Here is a 6,478-nt window from a genome sequence, read left to right as displayed (position 1 = left end):
TTATTATTTCTTACACCAGATAACATTTCTCTGTGCGTGAGAAGTTTGCACAGAACTCCAGGTGCCTGCAGTAAATAAGCGCCTAATCTCTGGGGTGGCGGGACAGAGAGCTATGTTTGCAAGCAAACCCTCAAGGACTGAGGCAGCTCCCAGAGCTGTGTCCTTCAGACAAATGACCCCGTTCTCACGGGCAGCTCCCCGCACCCATTCTATTGTTTTCCTCTATTTCTTTGCATTGATTAATGAGGAAAGCTTCCTTATCACTCCATGCCATTCTTTGGAACTCTGCATTCAAATGGGTATATCTTCCCTTTTTTCCTTTGGCTTTAGCTTCTCTTCTTTTCTCAGCTATTTGTAGGCCTCCTCAGACAACCATTTTGCCTTTTTGCATTTCATTTTCTTGGGGATGGTCTTAATCACTGCCTCCTGTACAATGTCATGAACCTCAGTCCATAGTTCTTCAGGTACTCTGTCTATCTGATCTAATTCCTTGAAGCTACTTGTCACCTGCACTGTATAATCATAAGGGATTTGATTTAGGTCATACCTGAATGGTCTAGTGGTTTTCCCTACTTTCTTCAATTTAAGTCTGAGTTTGGCAATAAGAAATTCATGATCTGAGCCACAGTCAGCTCCTGGCCTTGTTTTTGCTGACTGTATAGAGCCTCTTCATCTTTGGCTGCAAAGAATATAATCAATCTGATCTCGGTATTGACCATCTGGTGATGTCCATGTGTAGTATTTTTCTTGTGTTGTTGGGAAAGGGTGTTTGCTATGACCAGCACATTCTCTTGGAAAAACACTATTAGCCTTTGCCCTGCTTCATTCTGTACTCTAAGGCCAAATTTGCCTGTTACAGATATCTCTTGACTTCCTACTTTTGCGTTCCAGTCCCCTGTGATGAAAAGGACATCTTTTTTTGGGTGTTAGTTCTAGAAGGTCTTGTAGGTCTTCATAGAACCATTCAACTTCAGCTTCTTCAGCGTTACTGGTTGGGGCATAGACTTGGATTACTGTGATAGTGAATGGTTTGCCTTGCAAATGAACAGAGGTCATTCTGTCATTTTTGAGATTGCACCCACATACGGCATTTCAGACTCTTTTGTTGACTACGAGGGCTACTCCATTTCTTCTAAGGGATTCTTGTCCACAATAACAGATATAATGGTAATCTGAGTTAAATTTGCCCATTCCAGTCCATTTTAGTTCGCTGATTCCTAAAATGTCAATATTCACTCTTGCCATCTTCTGTTTGACCAGTTCTAATTCATGGACCTAACATTCCAGGTTCCTAGGCAGTATTGCTCTTTACAGCATCGGACTTTACTTCCATCACCAGATGCATCCACAACTGGGCGTTGTGTTCACTTTGGCTCCGTCTCTTCATTCTTTCTGGAGTTATTTCTCTACTCTTCTCGGGCACCTACCAACCTGGGGAGTTCATCTCTCTGTGTCATATCTTTTTGCCTTTTCATACTGTTCATGGGGTTCTCAAGGCAAGAATACTGAAATGATTTGCCATTCGCTTTCTCCAGTGGACCACGTTTTGTCAGAACTCTCCACCACGATCCTTCCTTCTTGGATGGCCCTACACAGCATGGCTCATAGTTTTGTTGAGTTAGACAAGGCTGTGGTCGATGTGATCAGTTTGGACTGATCAGTTTGACATCATTTAGGTCTTTATTTTGAGACTATTTTTGTGTATGATATGAGGAAATTTTTTTTATCTCATTCTTTTACATGTAGCTGTCAGTTCTCCCATCACCACTTATTGAAGAGACCATCTTTTTTCCATTGTATATTCTTGCTCCCTTTGTTGTAGATTAATTGAGTAGATGGCACAAAAACAGACATATAGATCAGCGCAACAGAAGACAGGGCCAGAAACAAACACAGACCTCTAGTCCCAGAACTGTTGTACTGCCGCTGGTGAACGGGGCCGGTGCCTGCTGACTGGCTTGTGAGGCTGGTCGTGAGGCTGGTGTCAGCTGGCTGGTGGGTGGTGCTGGGCCCAGAGTATCCTGGGGCTGGTGCCTGCCCACTGAGGAGTGGAGCTTGGTCCAGGGGTCTCTGGCTGCAGGGCCCTGGGAGTCTCAGGTTGAGTGCCTGTGCCATTCTGTGGGGTACATCCTGGGCCCTCTGGTGGAGGACCATGTTCAAGGGAGGCTGTGGGCTCAGGGAGTTTTAAGGCAGCCTGCCTGGGAACCCACATCCCCTCATTCTCACCAACCCCCCGCCCCGTATATACACACACACATAATGATCCATATGAGGTCTGTGCAGCGTTGCATTGCCCTGGCCCAGCTCCTGGTGGTGCAGAATGTCCCAATAATTTCTATCCACTGGGGGATGCCCCAGGAGGAGAGGTGCGTCAGAGATGGGGAAGATGTTTTTTGTCCTTCGGAGGAAGAGATCAAAAAGAGGCCTTTCAACATTTTTCTACTTTCCTTCCTCACAAAAGCATTCTCAGTATCAACAGTTTAAAGATTTTCAACACTAAATTCTTGTGACTACCAACCTTTCCTCTGTGAGCAGAGGGGAATTGAAAAAGAGAGGAAATTCCCTGATGGTCTGTGGTTCGGACTCCATGCTTTCACTGCAGGGGGCAGAGGTTTGATCCCTGGCTAGGGAACTAAGTTCCCACAAATTTCGCTGAGCATACCAAAAAAAAAAAAAAAAAGTCGGGGGTGGTGGGAAGAGAGAGAGAGAAAGCTATCCCTGGTGCCTCTTTTTTTTTTTGATAAAGATACCAGACCTATTCAGAAGTTGGTGATGGACAGGGAAGCCTGGCGTGCTGCAATCCATGGGGTCACAAAGTCGGACATGACTGAGCAACTGAACTGAACGGAACCAGATCTATCATAACGCCCCAGATCTATCATTTTGGGGTAATCTTTACCATCTGATTTAGCCTCAGATTACCTCCTTAAGGGCCCCATCTTCAAATTCAGTCTCATTGGTCTTAAGTATTCAGCTTGAGAATTTGGTTGGGAGGGATGTAATTAAGTCCAGTTACAGAAGTGTTGATTTGATTTCCAGAGGCCCAGACTCATTAGGTGTGAAGATGTGGGTCACACTCTTAGGTAAGGTACAAGGGCTGGGGCTTCTGTGCTCTGAAATCCACAGCAGCATCTGTACAGAGGCTCAGCTTCCTTGGTGGCTCAGATGGTAAAGAATCCACTTGCCATGCAGGAGATGTGGGTTTGATCCCTGGGTTGGGAAGATCCCCTGGAGAAGGGAATGGCAACCCACTCCAGTGTTCTTGCCTGGAGAACTCCACGGACGGAGGAGCCTGGTGGGCTACAGTCCATGGGATCACAAAGAGTCAGACAGGACTGAGCGGCTAACACTTTCACCTCACTTCACTTCACTTCACCTGCTCCCCGTGGGTTGTTCTCAGACAGTAACTGATCTCAGCAGGGACACCAGGGGAGGCTCGTTCCTGGGAGACATGGGGCTCCTCAGATGACCAGCTGTGACTTGAGGACTCCCTCTGGCCTTGTTTAACTCTGGTCACATTGTCTGATGGTCTTGGAGAGTCCAGTAAACCTCTCCTTCTGTCCGTCACTTGGGGTCAGAGTTGCATCTTGGTCTGCGAGCTCTCATCTTTACTGATGCCCTCTCCATATTCTCTGACAAGTGTTTAATAAAATTCTGCTGATCTTAATCCCATTTTTGCAATTGTTTCTTCTCCTTTTTAAAAATATTTATCTATTTGACTTCTTTGGGTCTAAGTTGCAGCACTCAGGATCTTTTGCTGCAGTGTGCAGACTCTCCAGTTGCGGTGTGCAGGCTGAGTTGCTCCACTGCATGTGGGATCTTAGTTCCCTGACCAGGGATCCAACCTCGTCTCCTTCATTGCAAGGTGGATTCTTAACCACTGGACCACCAGGGAAGTCCCAGCACTTGTTTCTTGGAGGACTGGGACTAACAAAATAATTTCCATCTGTATACCAATACCAATATACTTATTCCATTTTGTAAAATCCTTCTTTTTTTCCAACTCCTCCTACCAGCGTTTGCACCATTTTGCTTGTTTTGTATTATCTCTTTGAGGTAATAGATGATTTTTTCAAAAAATTGAAGTATAGTTAATTTATAATGTTGTGTTACTTTCAAGTGTACAGCAAAGTGATTCAGTAAATATATATATATATATATATTCTCTTTCAGATTCTTTTCTATTATGGGTTATTATAAGATATTGAATATAGTTCCTTGTGCTATAAACTAGATCCTTGTTTTTTGCTTATTTTACATATAGTAGTTTTTAACCTGTTTTATATATAATAGTGTGTATATGTTCATCCCAAACTCTTAATTTATATCTCCTCTCATCTTTCTCCTTTGGTAACCCAAAGTTTGTTTTCTATGTCTGTGAGTCTATTTCTGTTTTGTAAGTAATTTCATTTGTATCATTTTTTTTAAAGATTCCACATATAAGTGATATTGTATGATATTTGTCTTTCTCTAACTATAGATATTTATTGTTTCAAGCTACTAAGTTTTAGAAGTAGTTTGATATACAACAATAGATAACTAACAAAGCTCTCATAAATCTCTATTATTCTATAGGTATTGCCTAAATTTGTTTTATTTCCTTGCAACTTGAAAATGTTATTTATACGCATTTCCAATTTCTCTCTTCTTTCATTTTTTATTTTCTTTTGTCTTTTCTGCTTCCTCCCTTCCTTTCTTCCTTCCCTCCTCTCCTGCTTCCTTTATTCTTATTTTTGGATGTTTCAAACATATAAAAAAATACTACGTAGGTATACTAAGAGTCCCTTGGACTGCAAGGAGAGCCAACCAGTCCATTCTAAAGGAGATCAGCCCTGGGTGTTCTTTGGAAGGAATGATGCTAAAGCTAAAACTCCAGTACTTTGGCCACCTCATGCGTAGAGTTGACTCATTGGAAAAGACTCTGATGCTGGGAGGGATTGGGGGCAGGAGGAAAAGGGGACAACAGAGGATGAGATGGCTGGATGGCATCACCGACTCGATGGACATGAGTCTGAGTGAACTCTGGGAGTTGGTGATGGACAGGGAGGCCTGGCGTGCTGCGATTCATGGGGTCGCAAAGAGTCGGACACGACTGAGCGACTGAACTGAACTAAACTGATACTAAAAGGAAGCACTATTTGTATATACTAAAAATATAATGCCAAGATATATGGAATAAAAGCAAAACAAAAGAAGTAACTAGTTGTCTGAAAAGAAAATGCCTGGTTGATTGTGCAAACAAGGAAGTGACTAACTCTTACTTCCTTCCCTTAAGCTGAGTTTGCTTCGTTTTTAGAATAAACACATCAGCCACATGAACACTTACACATTTCTGGTAAAAGCTTAAGTTGGTACTAGCGATTTTTTTGTTGTTTCATTTTGTTTAATTGTAATATAGTGGATTTATAATAATGTGCTTGGTAGCAGCACTTTGGAAATCAAAATAGCGCTATTTAGTATGGTTAAAGTATATATACGATCTACTCTAGTATTTGACTTTAAAAATCCTGAAAAAAATTTAATTTTAATTTTGGTTTTAGCACACACATGAAAACTTTGATGTCTCTCCCTTCTAAAGATGAAGCTTAATTTTTTTTCTTCTGAGTGTGGGCTACACTTAATGACTCACTTCTACCTGAGAGAGTAAGGCTGATGTAATGGTGTGTGACTTTGAGTCTAGGACATAAAACTCACTTCAGCTCCCATCTTTGTTGCTCTCTCTCACTCAGATCACTTGTTCTGGGGAAAGCCAACTAGTATGTTATAAGCATGTTATAAGTGGGGCTAGTGGTACAGAATCTGCCTGCCAATGCAGGAGATGCAAGAGACATGAGTTCGATGCCTGGGTCAGAAAGATCCTCTGGAGTAGGAAATGGCAACCCACTCGAGTATCCTTGCCTAGAAAATTCCATGGGCAGAGGAGGGTGGTGGGCTACAGTCTATGTAGCCATGGGGCCACAAAGAGTTGGACATGACTGAATGACTAAGCACAGACCCAAGGAACATGTTATAAGCAGCCCTGTGGAAAGGTCCATGTGGCTAGAAACTGAGGCCCTATTCCAACAGCCTGCAGGCCCAGCCAAGCCATCAGATGATGCAACCCTGGCTGACTGTTCCCTTTCGAGAGGCCCAGAACCAGAGACCTTCTGGGAGATGATACATGTTTGTTGTTTTGAGCAGCTGATTTTTTAATAATTTATTATGCAGCAATAGGCAACTGATACAGTGTCTCAGGAGGAAAACAGATTATTGTATTTTAATTTTTGTTTGCTGTAAATTTCTCTAAATGTCTACGCAGGTCCAAGATGTATTGAAAGAGCATTGGGCTGGGCCGGCGGCGGCGGCCTCTGGGCAGTAGAGGGGGCTCCGGGGCTGAGTCCGCGTCGACGCCGGCCGCGGAGGCGGCACCATGGGCAAGGGATAGCGGGGCAAGTTGGCCACCGCCGCCGCCAGGGGTGGTGGGAGAGCTGCTTAGGGG

The 6,478-nt window shown here is 43.4% G+C and overlaps 1 pseudogene; it reads right to left on the bottom strand.

Annotated features, from left to right (window-relative positions):
• The window catches only part of LOC104983817, a 10,582-nt pseudogene extending 8,428 nt beyond the window's left edge, over nucleotides 1–2,154 (bottom strand).
• Between the last annotated feature and the right edge of the window lie 4,324 nt (nucleotides 2,155–6,478).

Source organism: Bison bison, unplaced genomic scaffold (assembly GCF_000754665.1).
Source record: "Bison bison bison isolate TAMUID 2011002044 unplaced genomic scaffold, Bison_UMD1.0 scf7180017863415, whole genome shotgun sequence".
Lineage (NCBI taxonomy): Eukaryota > Metazoa > Chordata > Mammalia > Artiodactyla > Bovidae > Bison > Bison bison.
Note: the sequence above shows the minus strand (reverse complement) of the source record. Positions and strands in the feature narration are given on the sequence as shown.